General features: G+C 39.7%; 1 long non-coding RNA gene across 1 annotated transcript; it reads right to left on the bottom strand.

Moving 5' to 3' along the window:
• Positions 1-5,047: 5,047 nt before the first annotated feature.
• LOC135446783 (uncharacterized) lies at positions 5,048-13,286 on the bottom strand. The gene is made up of 4 exons (XR_010439889.1): positions 13,190-13,286; positions 6,100-6,274; positions 5,429-5,556; positions 5,048-5,281 (listed from the first exon to the last, which is right to left on the bottom strand). It is a non-coding gene; the product is annotated as an uncharacterized LOC135446783 (long non-coding RNA).
• Positions 13,287-13,537: the final 251 nt, after the last annotated feature.

The following is a 13,537-nucleotide window of genomic DNA, read 5'->3' on the forward strand; positions in this document are numbered from 1 at the left end:
TGAGAAATCTCAAGGGTTGAGATAAAGAGAGTTTTGTAGGTAAAGCTAAAGCCATGAAGGCAGCCAAAGAAGAACAAGGAATTCATGCAGCTCTTGCAGAACAAGACATTTGTTTCAGGGTATTGCAGAAGTGCTTAGACAATGCCATTGCTAGCTCTATGTGGTAAAATTTTCTTATTGTGACCTGCATGACACTTCAGTTATTCTGGCCTGCCCTGAAAAAACTAATTTTAGACTTCTATTAATTTTCTGTTTATATATTAATTGTCTAAAGTCAAAGTTAAAGAGATTCAAAAACATTTTAAAAGCCTCTTACTCTCTGTGTTCCCCATACAGCAGCACCCAGTAACAATGTTAGGAACCCAGAAAACTAGTTCACTGAGGTGAATTGAAATATCTTTCTTTTAAGAAACACATATTAATGAGTTCAATCTGTTGGAAATCTGACTTTCTCTTGGAAGGAAGACTAGGATCCACTTTGGAAATTGATTTCCAAATTAGATGTGGTAGTTGCTAAGATTTTTCCTGGCTACAAAACAGTAGCAAGATGAAAAGTACTTGTGGGCACGAAGCTGACATGCTGATTTTGTGTTGTACAGATTGATTAAAGGTTGAGGAAGAAGAAGAGACATTTGTCATCCTGATGGTGGAACATAACATTTCATATTCCTGTGGTGATACTTTAATGAAACTTATCAAAAGGTCTTTTCACAGGCAAAAAGCCTGCCAAGATCACAAAGAGATGAGTGACAAAATCCAGTGTCTCAAATTGAGAAATGCAAGCTTTATTATGTTACTGTGTTAGTGACTTGTCTTTTGTTACACCAGTTATGTTCTTTCACTCCTTTCATGCCGTTGCTAAACCCTCCCTTTCTCTTCTTTGTCCTGAGCTTTTCTCGATGAGCACATGGAATGGAATATGATCAGTTTGGGTCTGCCGTCCTGGCAGGGTCCTCTGTCAGCCTCTTGCCACTTCCACTTTTGGGGTAGAGGAGAGAGACAAAACTTTAATTCCCAGGGTGGAGAATGAAACCTACTGGATTCTCTCCCACCATTACCCAGCCCCATCCAGAAGGCCTCAAGCTGGAGGTGCCAGAGGCTGGCAAGGAGCACCACCTGTCCAGTGGCCCCAGCCTGACAAAAGGATAGTCCACACACACACAGAGTGCTGTGCTTCAGCTAGAACAGCTCCAGCCACAAAGGAGAAAGGGGGGATGTTTGCTATGACAGTGTTTGTGCGAGCAAGCATTATTCATGCTGAGGGTCTGCTGGCCAAGAAGTGCCTGAACATCTCTCTGCCAAGGGGCAGTCATGAATGAATTCCTTATTTTGCCTGCCCTATGTGTGCAGCTTTTGCTTTTCCTGTAAAAATGCCACAAGTCTTTTTCCTCCTTTCTTATGTCTTCTCCCCATCTGCAAAATGGGAAAAAGAAAAGTCTGAGTGGGTGTCAGCTAGGGTGAACCCACCACAGATATAGATAACAATTCTTCCCTGCTACACCATATTTATATGATTTACTTTACTTTTAAGATATACAAAACTATGCTAAGAAAATACTTGCATTTATTTAGCAATTTACCCATATTCAACCAGAACTTGATGTTTTTAATCACACTGACAGATTTTGGCATTAGATCATATAAATTGTGATTCTTCATTGTATCTATCCCTCTCACAAACACTTTGCACAGCTTTCAAGATGGTGTAGAGCACTGTTGAAGAAAGAAAATTGTTCCCAGAGAGGCAGTGCTTGAGGGTATGCTGAGGGTTCCCAGAGAGGCAGTTTGCTGAGGGCAGTTTGCAAAGGATTAGTGTGAACCCGTGATCACATTCACCAAAGATGTGAAATTTGTTGTCACACTTGAAAGACAAAAGTCACTCAAAATGAGACTCCTTCAGTAAACTCATTTACCGGAATATTATTAGTACTCCTTTTCTGATTAGGGAGAGAAGCTGGATTACAGGGGAAGGGATAATAACAGTTGTCTGACCAGACAGAGATACAGCTACAGGGAAAAAAATACAGTAAAATTATATTAAAAAATGTTCCTGCTGAAATTATTGGTAGGTCTATCTCTCTTTTTTTATTAATAGCATGGATTATTCTAGAGCTCCTGTGAACTCATCATTTGTACATATCACTTCTAATATACACTCTTTTAGAGTGCATATTAGAGTGTGTCTTTTAGAAGACGTGTGAATTCATGTTACCAAAAGTATGTTGCCTTTTTGATTGCCAGCTAATGATGCCTGACTGCCAGTCTTCTTTTCCTTATTATCTCATCTGTTGTTTACAGAGCAAAGTTGTTGAACAATGGCTTTAAACATTTCTCCCCCAATTTTTCTGAATTCTGTATTTTTTTGAGTTTGGCAAAAAAAAAAAAAAAAAGATAAAAATTAGTTTTTCCAGTATCCCAGTTGCCATAGCTCAGATTTATTTAATCTCTTAAAAAATACAAATGGGGGAGGCAATTTTTCCTGATTAATAAGGTACAGTCTAAAATTAAAGACAGAAGAAGGAAGGCAAGGGAGGGAGGATGGAGCTGCTGCCCCGAGAAATAATTTGGCTTTATAAGTTGCAAACCAGTAAATGTAGGATTTGAAAAGCACCTTATCTTTATGTATTTTTGATACTTGAAAGATCTGTTGCAGATCAGGAGACACACATTCTGTTTGCAAGCTGACAGCCTGCTCTACAGCCTGCTCCCAACTACGTGATCAGGTAACGTAAGAGAATTCTGAGGCACTTGGCAGCTGCACTATGTTTACAAATAAGGGCTTTGGTGGAGCTTATCTGCCTTACACAGGATCTTTTTCTTTGACAGCCAAAGGCTTGACGCTACTGAGATTGTTTGAATGGTATAAATGCTCTTAATATAGAATCTAATATGCACAAAATGCAGATTAATACAGCTTCTGGTGAGTTTTTCTTTACAGACAGTTTATACCTTATGTTTGAACTCTTGTAGGAATTTGAATTTAAGAATAAAGAGCTATAAATAGTGTACTTACTCACTGGAAAGAGGTGAACTGTGCTCTGAAAATAAATAAATAAATAAATAAATAAATAAATAAATAAATAAATTCAGATTATTTTGGCTCTTGTAGTAGCTGTGGGTAGCTCACTGTCAGGATGAACAGATTAGTGTGTAGAATGTAGCAATCAAGGATAGAGTTTCCAGCAAAGTAAAGGAATGTTCATGAATGTTCAATTCATTATTTGGCCTTAATATAGGAAACTGATGCTTCTAAACTTCTTAAACTTCTTTTTTTTTTTTTTTTACTTTTCACAAGGCTTTATTAACTTAATGAAAAGAAAATGTAGAGGGGGATGTGCTCTGAGCAACCTGGTCCAGTGAAAGGTGTCCATGGTGTCCTACCCAAGGCAGGGGCACTGGAACTAGATGATATTTGAAATCCCTTCCCACCCAAACCATTCTATGATTCTAAGATTTAATGTGGGATCTGTGCCATTCTGACTAGATTTTGAGGCTTAACTTTATCTTTTTCATCACCTCATTCCTTTTAGTGTCACGGATTCATGTGTGTTGTCTGCTGTTTTTTCTAATAATTAGATCTTACCGAGGACTGCGCTGCATTTATGGTCTTAGAATGCTCAAACTTCCTATAATTTTCTCACTATATAAAATAAATGTCTGATTTTATTTTTACAGTCATGAAAAATCTGTGTATTTTTAAAACAGAAAAAAAAAGTTTATTCAGCAGCAGTGTAGGCCCTGTGCTCATGGAGTTCATATAAAACCTAAAATGTTAATCTTGCTCTTTCTCTATCCCAGCAGCTTCATGCTAAGGATATTTCATGGTGATTCTAGGACTCCTGTTTTAAAACACAGCAGGTTGAAACACAGATTATAGCAAAACAGTACTGTGACTATTTTTAGGAAATGATAATTTAGAAAAGCCCTGAGGGATCTCCTGGAGCTATTTTATGCTGCTCCTTAAAATAAAACAAAAAACACATGCCATTTACTTTATATAGACTTTATCTTGTCCTCTGTTGGATCTTCTTTTCAGATGACAGTCTTTGTGCTAATTGAAACAATTAGCTGAGAGAAGACTTGTCCACATATCTAGAAATAGAACTACAGCTTTTTAAAAAATTTATGTCTGCAGTTTGGTTCTGTTGTTGTTGTTGCTGTTCTTTCTCAGCTTATGTTAAGGATTAGTAGATGGTTTCTTATTTTCTGAAACTGATGCTCAGGAACAAGGAAATTGTGGATCTGTATTTAGGTTTGGTTTATTTAAATAAAAAGAAAAGCAAACGTAATCTTATTCTTTGCCTTAGGTAGGATGCCGCTCATACATTCAGAAATAATTCAATTCCATTGTAAGTAAAGTTTCTTGCCCCAGGGTGTCCGAGTTTGTTAGTAGGTGTCAATATGGTTTGAGCATCTGCTCTACTGAAACAATATTTTACAATATTTATCCAGCTCCTTATTGAGACATGACAATGTGTGCTCTGCCTCCTTAGAAATATGGGGATGTTTCTGTTCCCACAGACAGGACTTGGCTTAGCAAACTGTTTGTGCTTGATGAATGATAGGATCCCTTAATGGATGCCAGTTGCTCCAGGAAAATGTTGTTGTTCTTCTATCATAGCAGGACAAGATAAAGTCCTCATATTAGTATGAAAGGAAGCTTATTTATAATAGTGCTTAGTCCAAATGAATCTTTCCATTCATTACCAAAGGCTATAGTGAGAAACACAAGTAATTGAAGACACACCAAGCGAAAATTCCAAGGGAAAAATATTGTTGAATATCTTCTGAGCTAAATTCCACTTCAAAGAACTATTTACTGTCTTCAGCCTTGTCTTGAAGGAACAGATTTTTTTATACAACATGGCCTACCCAAAGCAACAAACAAAATCAGTCATTGCATCAAATAACAGAGTAGTGTCAGCAAAATGAAAGCAACCATCATTTCTTCATCATGTGCAACATTTAATTACATCTCCAAACATTATATTATCTTTTAAAAATATTAAACTATATGCCAACTGCCCTTTTCGTTATAAAGGATCCCACCCAGTGACTTTTTCTGGATTGTCCTCTGAGTTTTACTTCCCTTTCCATTTGGGTCTTCAGGCATACATTGTCCTGCAGTTCTCTTGTCACCAGTGTTACAACTCCAGGATGATGTTTTTCATGGACACTGTGACAAATCTCCATTTTCTAGACAGGCAATGACACAGAAGGATTAAGGCAAAAGCCTTTGGCTGTGCAGGGACTTTCATGCAGGAGATCTACAGCACCATGCCTGGAAGAAGTTCATCAGCAGATTAGTGTGTGTAAAGATGTTGCTATTCTCCAGAAGGAGTAATTCAGTAAGAAGTTGCTTTTCCCCAGCAGTGAGAAAGCAGGAGATGGGGATGTCATCCTGCTGGACAGAAATATTTTACCATACCATTTGGTTCTCCTTCGTTAAGTCAACTTGTCCATAAATGACTTGGATATTCAAAGGTACTCTGAGGAAGTTTGCTGATGATAGTGAACTGGATGTTCACTTCTGACTCCCTCAAAGGCAGAAGGACCCTGCAGAGAGACCTAGACAAATTAGAGATCTGGGCAATCACCAGCTGCTGTAGTGTGTTCTTAAGTTTTTAGTTTGCTCCCCCATTTTCTGTATTGTATCCCCCTGTTTTATGTAGATGGTTCCTCCCTTCCCCAGTATTTCCCGCCACTGCTACCCTGTCAGCTAAGTTGCTATGGTAACTTCGCTATTCATAGTTGCCAATATGTAATTGCTCCTCCCCTGGTTTCCCTTATAAGTGAAAGTTGTCTCCTCCCTGGGTCCAGTCAATCACCCCCTTCTCCTCCCAGGTTTCGAGAACCTTCTTCTCTCTGGGGGTTATGGTTGGCTGCCACCCCAGGGCCCCTCCTTTGCTTAATATTAGTTGGTTATTTAGGTATGTCAATTATGTTTAGGACCTCCAAATATGTATTATTATTGGTTAGCTGGGTTACCCTACCTTTTCCCCCCTTTTTCCCTTAAAACCCTGTCTCACCCCCTGTTCGGGGCCATTTGCTGGTGGTGCCCATCCTCGTTGGTTCTTCTGTAATAAACCGACAGCCTACCTCCAGCAAGTGGTCGCCTCCTTATTCGTCTCGCAGCGCGCCGCTCTGAGCTATCACCCAGCCCAGCCTGAGGCCAAGACGCCGAGGGGGGCTGCCTTCAGATGCGCGGGGGCGTTGGCCTTCGCCCCTCACTAACTAGCCGGATCTAGGGTCGCTTACGCCCGCGCGCAACCAGCTGTATGAAATTTAACAAAAGACAAGTTCCAGATTCTGCACCTGGGGTAGAGCAACCCTGAATGTACATACAGAGAGGGGACTGAGATGTTGGAAAGTTGTGCCACAAAATGGACCTGGGAGTCCTGGTCATTGGCAAGCTGAACACGAGCCAGCAGTGTCCTGGCAGCCAGGAGGGACATCCCTGTCCTGGGGGTATCAGGGACAGCATGGCCAGCTGGGCAAGGGAGGGGATTGTCCCGCTCTGCCCTGAGCTGGGGTGGCCTCACCTCAAGTTTTGGGCGTCACAATATAAAAAAGGCATTGAACTATTAAAGAATGTCCAAAGAAGGGCCACAAGGATGGTGAAGGGTCTGAAGGGGAAGCCATATGGGCTGTGGTCCCTTGGTCTGTTCAGCCTGGAGAAGAGGAGACTGAGGGGAGACCTCATTGCAGCTTCCTCATGAGGGAAAGAGGAGCGGCAGGCACTGGTCTCTTCTCTCTGGTTACCAGTGACAGGACACAAGAGACTGGCCTGAATTGTGTCAGAGAAGGTTTAAGTTGGATATCAGGAGAAAGGTTCTTCATCCAGAAAGTGATTGGACACTGGAATGGGCTCCTCAGGGAAGTGGTCACAGCGCCAAGCCTGACAGAGCTCAAAAAGCATTTAAACAATGCTCTCAGGAACGTGGTGTGATTCTTGAGGCTGTCCTGTGCAGGGCCAGGAGCTGAACTCAATGATCCTTGTGGGTCCCTTCCAATTTAGGATATTCTATGATTCTACATTGTTACCACCTCTCAATTCCATTTTCCCTGATTATTGTACTCCCCCCATCCCTTGTACTACCTGGGTTGCTATGCAAATGCATTTCTGCTCTCCTGCTACAATAAAAACTCATTGCAGACAAAATTGACTATTAGGCATCCTTGTAAGCCTGATTTTCTAAGGGTTGCTACATGACAGGACTCTGCCATTGCTCCTTTTCATTGTAGATTAGAAAAAATATAACAGCAACTGAATGAAATTACCTAAATGTCTTCTTTTCCCCTACTTTTCATCCTCACTGTTTTCTTTTGGTTATAGTTTCTAAATTAACCCAGTTGGGACAGGGGTAGGTTGATTTTCCAAGTATAAGCTGGGCTAGAAAAATTCCTCAGAACTCCATGGTATTTTCCTCAGGAAGTCTTTTGTCTGCTATAGGAGAGTGGGTGACTTCGTTTCTTCAAGGTCATTATTGTCTCAGGTAGCTAAAGTTTTCAAAATGATTATAAACTACAATTTTCTTTAAAAGAATAAAATTAGAAAAATAGGTCTATTTAAACAGAGGTGATAATGAAGTCTTCTTTTCCACATAACTTTCTTCAGCTAGAAGCCATAACTCACCAATAAATTGCTATTATTAATAAGACTTTTCCATTCCAAACTGTAGTTAGATCCTTAATTTGTGAATATAGCTTTTTACACCATTTAAAAGTGCAAAATGCCTTCCTCCTTGGTTAATTAACACTGGCTAGATACCCACAAGAGCATAACCCTGTAATGCATACAAATAACAAGATTTAATTGATTCTTCTATGGCCTATTAAAAATGCATTGAGGGCCTAAAGGATTTAAATGGGTAAAATAGAAGAACTCCCAGACTGGCCTCTATCTAACGCTGAGACTGCATCTGAAAATTCTAATAAATGGAAAACGATTCCATATGCAATTTTCTAACCAATGTCTAACTGCACAGAAATAACGATTTGGAAGTTTAAACAAGAAATTGTTACTTAATGCTAAGTGTAGTCCTTTATTTTGTGGGGGTTTTAGACTGAATGCAACATGAGGCAAATAAGTTGAATTCGGCCTCATACATTATTCACAGGGCCTGAGCTAACATGATCATTCTTTTTCGTTAAAGCCCCTGCAAATAGCACAGCTATTCATTCTAGCACTGTTAATACAATGAAGACATGTTAATATGGAATGTCAGTGTCTTAAATCTCTGTTACTATTCTACCAATTCTATGTATCTTTAAACTATTTTTTCTCTATATCCTTGTTTTTTTCCAATTTTTATGTTTTTCACTTAATTTTTAACGATTCAAAATACATGAAAATGCAGCACAAACTGATAAAGTTTACATTTAGGCAATAAACTCATTAAACCATGTTAGTTGCTTTTTATTTCTTGTGCCAGTCTTGTATTGAGAGGAAATAATTAATGGTGAAATCCCTGTTAATGGGTGGCCTGATGACAGGTCTTCTTAGTTCATGTTGACCTCTGTTTGCTTGCAGGCCAAAAACCTCCCATTTTTAATGTCTGTAGCCTTCCTGACCAATTTGGATACTATGGATCTGATTAATTGTTTGGAATGCAGTAGCCCCAGAGGATCTAATCAGACACTAATGTTCTCTGGGACAAGTGTATCCCTTTTTTACATGTGAATAATTGTGCCTGTATACATAGCAGCAGTACTCAGCAGTGTTACAATAAAATAAGCTCACTAATGGATATTCCATTTCCTTGTTTTTTACATGTCTTATGAAGACAAGAGGCAGAGTGCGGAAATGACAGCATGACACAAAACCTGTAGCAGACCTTTATATGTAGCCCAAACTTTGAGATTTATTCATTGTCTTCCTTGCAAACCCAGCATACAACATAAGCATACCTTTTTTTTCTGCTTTGTTGAATTTTTTAACTTCTTTGTACAACTATGAAGCAGTAGTGAGCATAGTGTTTTACAACATCCTTGAAAACAGCCATTTTGTTAGTTCTTCACATGCAGACTTTCATGCTGTGGTTGTAACATTTCACACCTTCCTGTGTGAATGCCTATACCTCAAGAAGTGTGTGAAACCTATGCAGAGTTTGGATTTTTGTAGCTAAACATGGAAAACTGTCTGTATGGGTTTGTGTAAATCTAGAGCTTAGAATAACCTTATGCCAAATCTAAGAAATGGATTATCAGAATAAATATATTGCACTATCATTTTATGATTCTTGCAAGCAATATCCCAGGCTATTCTGAAAGTAAAAGAAGCTGTTGAAACATTTCCCACAACAAATTCTCTGTCTTACTCACTTTTTGCCCTCTCTTTGGAAGATGTTTAGTCTGGCTTCCTCCTTACTTTCAATGATGTTGTATGGCAGTCTAGCCTTGTAACCTCTAGGAAATGCTTAATTCAGTTTTTTCAATTCACCTTTGATTTTAGCCTGGTGTTATTGCTGAGGTTCATCTGAACGAAGTGCAAATGTGCAAGGAATTGTTCCAGATGGGAACACATGGATGCCCTCTTGACACGAATGTATGCAATCCTAACTGGCATGGACTTGGCAGCAGTTAGTTATGTGACTGATTAACTTGTCGGGCTAGGTTGTGATCTCGTGAGCCAGACTGTCAAGCTTAATCATCTTACAAAATGGAAGGCCTCATTAACCCTTCCATGTCTAACAAGAGCCGCCATTCCTGGGGCAGTCTTCAGTAGCCAGAGGTGGTCAGCAGAACGAGAGGATTTTGTAAATTTGAAGCACAAATCACTCTGAGAAAAAAAGGAAAAGGAAAGAAGAGAAGTTCTACCTATGAAGAATGGAAAATAGTCTAATGGCTTGGATCCTTAATAGCAGATATAAATTTTAATTCCCTCAGCCAAAAGAAGTATTGAAGTTGCATCTCCCAGAACCTGGATCTAGCCACAAACCACAGAATTCTTGCTTTCATTTGAATGAGACATCACAAGAAACGAATCTTTAAAATCTCTTCAAGTGTAGAAAACTAAGGTGGTGGAAGGTCATGTCTTTTTTTTTCCCTCTCTAGTAATTTGCTTTATTTATTTAGGTAAAACATTTTTAAATTCCCATTGAGAGGGTGAGGCAGCTAATGGGGATGGGGGGACTGCTATCTAAAAAAAGACAATAGAAGAGATAGACCCAGGATGTCCTTCTGGACATTTTTACCATTTTTGTCAATCCATCTTTTTCTTTCTCTCTCATACCTGCAGAAGAAAAATCACAGACTAGGCTTTCCTGTTACTGCTTGAGCCTAAATTGCAAGTACTATATATAGTTTGAGACTGCTTTCTTGCTTGTTTCATTATAACTGAAAGCTGGCAGATAATTCCTATTTAAAACTCAAACTAGGGCATAGATGCAGTACAGTGTAGCAGCAAGCTCTTTGCCAGAGTTTTGAAGTCTGGCACTTAATCAGTCATGTGAAATGTGGCTTCCAAGTCCTCTGTCACTTGCTTACTAAACCTACTTTTTATTCCTCACTGAAAGATCTGACATTTTGCTACATCCCTAGTAAAAGCCACACTTAAAACTTCAGCGCCACACTATTCCTATTCTGGAGGTGATACTTGGCAGGTGAAGGCAATTTACAAGTAAAAGAGAAGGATGGTCAAGAGTATCTCAAAATTCAGATAGAGTGGAAAAAGACAAAAAAGATAGAGCTCTCCTGAACATTTTGGCTGGGAATATCTACCTCCAATGTGGCGCCCAGAAGTGGTAATAGGATAACAATATTAAAATTAATGAACCAGACTTAAGTCAGGATAGAAAGACCAGGGTTTGCCTTCTGATTGTTCAAGAGAAGGGCAGGTCCACTTCTCCATCCTTGCCATTTTTCTTTTCCAGCTCTTGTCTCACCACCAGTTTTTCACCAGTCACTACTCTAGTGCTCTATTTCCCTCTCTTGCCCAGCTTCTGCCTTTTCTTTAAATTCTACTCTGCTGAAACCCTGAGTGCCAGCCTTTCAGGATTAGTCTCTTCCTGCTCTGGACTCCATTCACAGTTCTGCTCTCTGCCTAGCAGTTGCACAGTGGATCCACTTCACCCACTGCACATTACTTGTAAGATAAGTATCAGTCTCAAGACACTTTCAGAGACTGAATCCCACATTCATCTTTGCTTTCCTCGCTGACGTTCTAATACACAATGATTTGTCTTCTGCTGAGGGCACAAACTGTTTGAAATACTGTGGGATTTCACAGCCAGCCTCTGCTGCCCCTCTTTCTCCCCAGCTATTCACTTACCTGGCCCCTTGTTCATCTAGTGTCAAGTCATCTAATGTCATCTCGTTTGCACACTGCTTCAAGAAGAAAAGTATATTCAGAAACAAGACAACCATACCTGAGGTCTGTATGCATTTCTGTGCATTGCTCAAATGTGCCATGCATTTGGGTTATGGTGGAAAGAGAAGACTGTGGGCAGAACAGGAGATTTGAAGATAACACACCAGGAATGAGGGAAATTGTACATGAATGTGTTGAGATTTTGAGGCCTTTAATGAGGTGTCAGGGTTACAAGCTTCCAAAGAGCAGATTTAAATCAGATGCTTGCAGGAGGAAGAATAATGGCTAGAGCAGGGTAAGGGAACTTAAAATTACTCCAAAATTATCTCTGAAATCCCCATTCAAGTATAATCCCTCTAGTTAGCTTAGAGCACTGTCCAAGCTACAAAACTCTGTAATCATCAAGAGGCTGTTTTAGTAGGCATGAGAGACAATTGAGGGATGGAAAAATGGTACTGTTCTCAGCTGCATGAATTCAAAACTGTCCCAGGATTCCAAACACTCAAAAAATCTAGCAAGTCACCTTTCCAGATATTTTATGCTATGTAAATGAAGCAATAGAAGACTCAAAAATGCAGGTTCATAACCATAAGTAGTAGCAAAATAACTGAGGGCAATAGAAGATTACCATCATTATCACTGTTACATTTTGTCACCTGTGTGTAGTTGTGAATGAGACTGATTCCAGTTGCTCAGTCAGTATAAATAATTCATGCTGGTGAAGCTGATGAGGGAACAAGAAATAATGATGTGATATTTGATGCTATATCTTCCTCTGCACATTCATTTGTATTCTGCCAGCGCAGAGGTAGAGTCATGCTGTTTTGAACTTGTCTTTTTAAATGCTATAAATTGTTTTGGTAGATCTTGGCAGTGTAATTACAACTGTCTATATATCAGACAGTACTTAATTTATTTATTTTTAATTTACAACTACCTATATGTTTTTGGTTTTGCCTTTTTTTTTGTTTGTTTGCGCTTTTTTTTGGTCTTTGTTTTGTTTTTTGTGGTTTTTTTATTGTAACAGTCTTGGGCAAAAGGATGTAGAAAATCTGAAACATTTAAATTTTTTTGCAGTAGAGGTGTATCTTTGATTTCAAATAAAGTAGGAAAAAATGGTTTTTGGGCTTTAAGCCAGAAAAACAGTTATTGCAAACAGTGCCAATGATAAATAACCATCATGGCAGAGGAGAATGATGGAGTGTGAGGAGTTCATTTTTGTATTCATCATTAGAACTCTCTTTCAGCTTGACTTATTATTTTGGTCATTTTTGTTTCTTTCTATATAAATACAACATAGAAAACAAATTGCTGTCAGCATCCTTTGAAAAATAGGAAAATTAAAAAATAACTTATTGTTCATAAAACTGTTCAGCAAGTGGCTATTTTCAGTGCCAGGTACTCTATTCATCATTACCCTGAATTTGTGCTTAACCTTCTGAAATTTGTGAAGCAGAGAATAAAGTTTCATGTCATGATTCTGATGAATATATAAAATATCTATAAATGTTGCAGCTCAGCTGAGATCCCACTGAGATGGAAATCTGTGTGAAGAATTTGCAGGTGCAAGGTTGTGGTCAGTTCTCCTGCTCCAGTTTCCTGACATCATAACCAGGAGAAATGTGGGATGCAGAATGGGTTTCCAATGCCTTGTCCCCAGGGCTGTGGGAGAGAATGGAAGGTTTGCTTCTTCCAAACATTTCTTTGGGTGTGGAGGGGAGGAGGCAGACCTGGCCTTGCTTGCACACTCACCCCCCTCCAACCCAGGCCTGTATTCCAGCCCTGCAGTGGCTGCTCATCCCTGGCACAGCAGAGGCAATGATCCAACCCTGGAGCCCCTAACCCAGCTCCTGAGTGCCCACATTACTGGAGTCTCACCTTAGGGAAGAGCCCAAGCTGGCCAAGGAGTATTTAGGCCAAACATTCCACAAGAATACAACTTGACCTTTCCTCCTCTTGGAATTTCTATCAGCTGAACACTGCTGGCACCCAGGAATGGCAATTGTGTAATGTAGGTGGTTATGTAAGGTAGTTAGTGGTAATTGGGAGTGGGGCTGTGGCTGAGCCTCATCCCCAATGGGCCACAGCTGTGAGCAGCAGGTGAGCAGCACTGACAGCAATGAGCCATGGAGGGCCAGGGGCACTGACCAACCACCAAAGGGAGCAGAGGGCACACAGGTGCCATGCATCAGCATGAGGGTATGAAAGGTTAAAAAACAAGGAGAG

This window comes from Zonotrichia leucophrys, chromosome 1, assembly GCF_028769735.1.
Source record: "Zonotrichia leucophrys gambelii isolate GWCS_2022_RI chromosome 1, RI_Zleu_2.0, whole genome shotgun sequence".
NCBI classification, from domain to species: Eukaryota; Metazoa; Chordata; class Aves; order Passeriformes; family Passerellidae; genus Zonotrichia; species Zonotrichia leucophrys.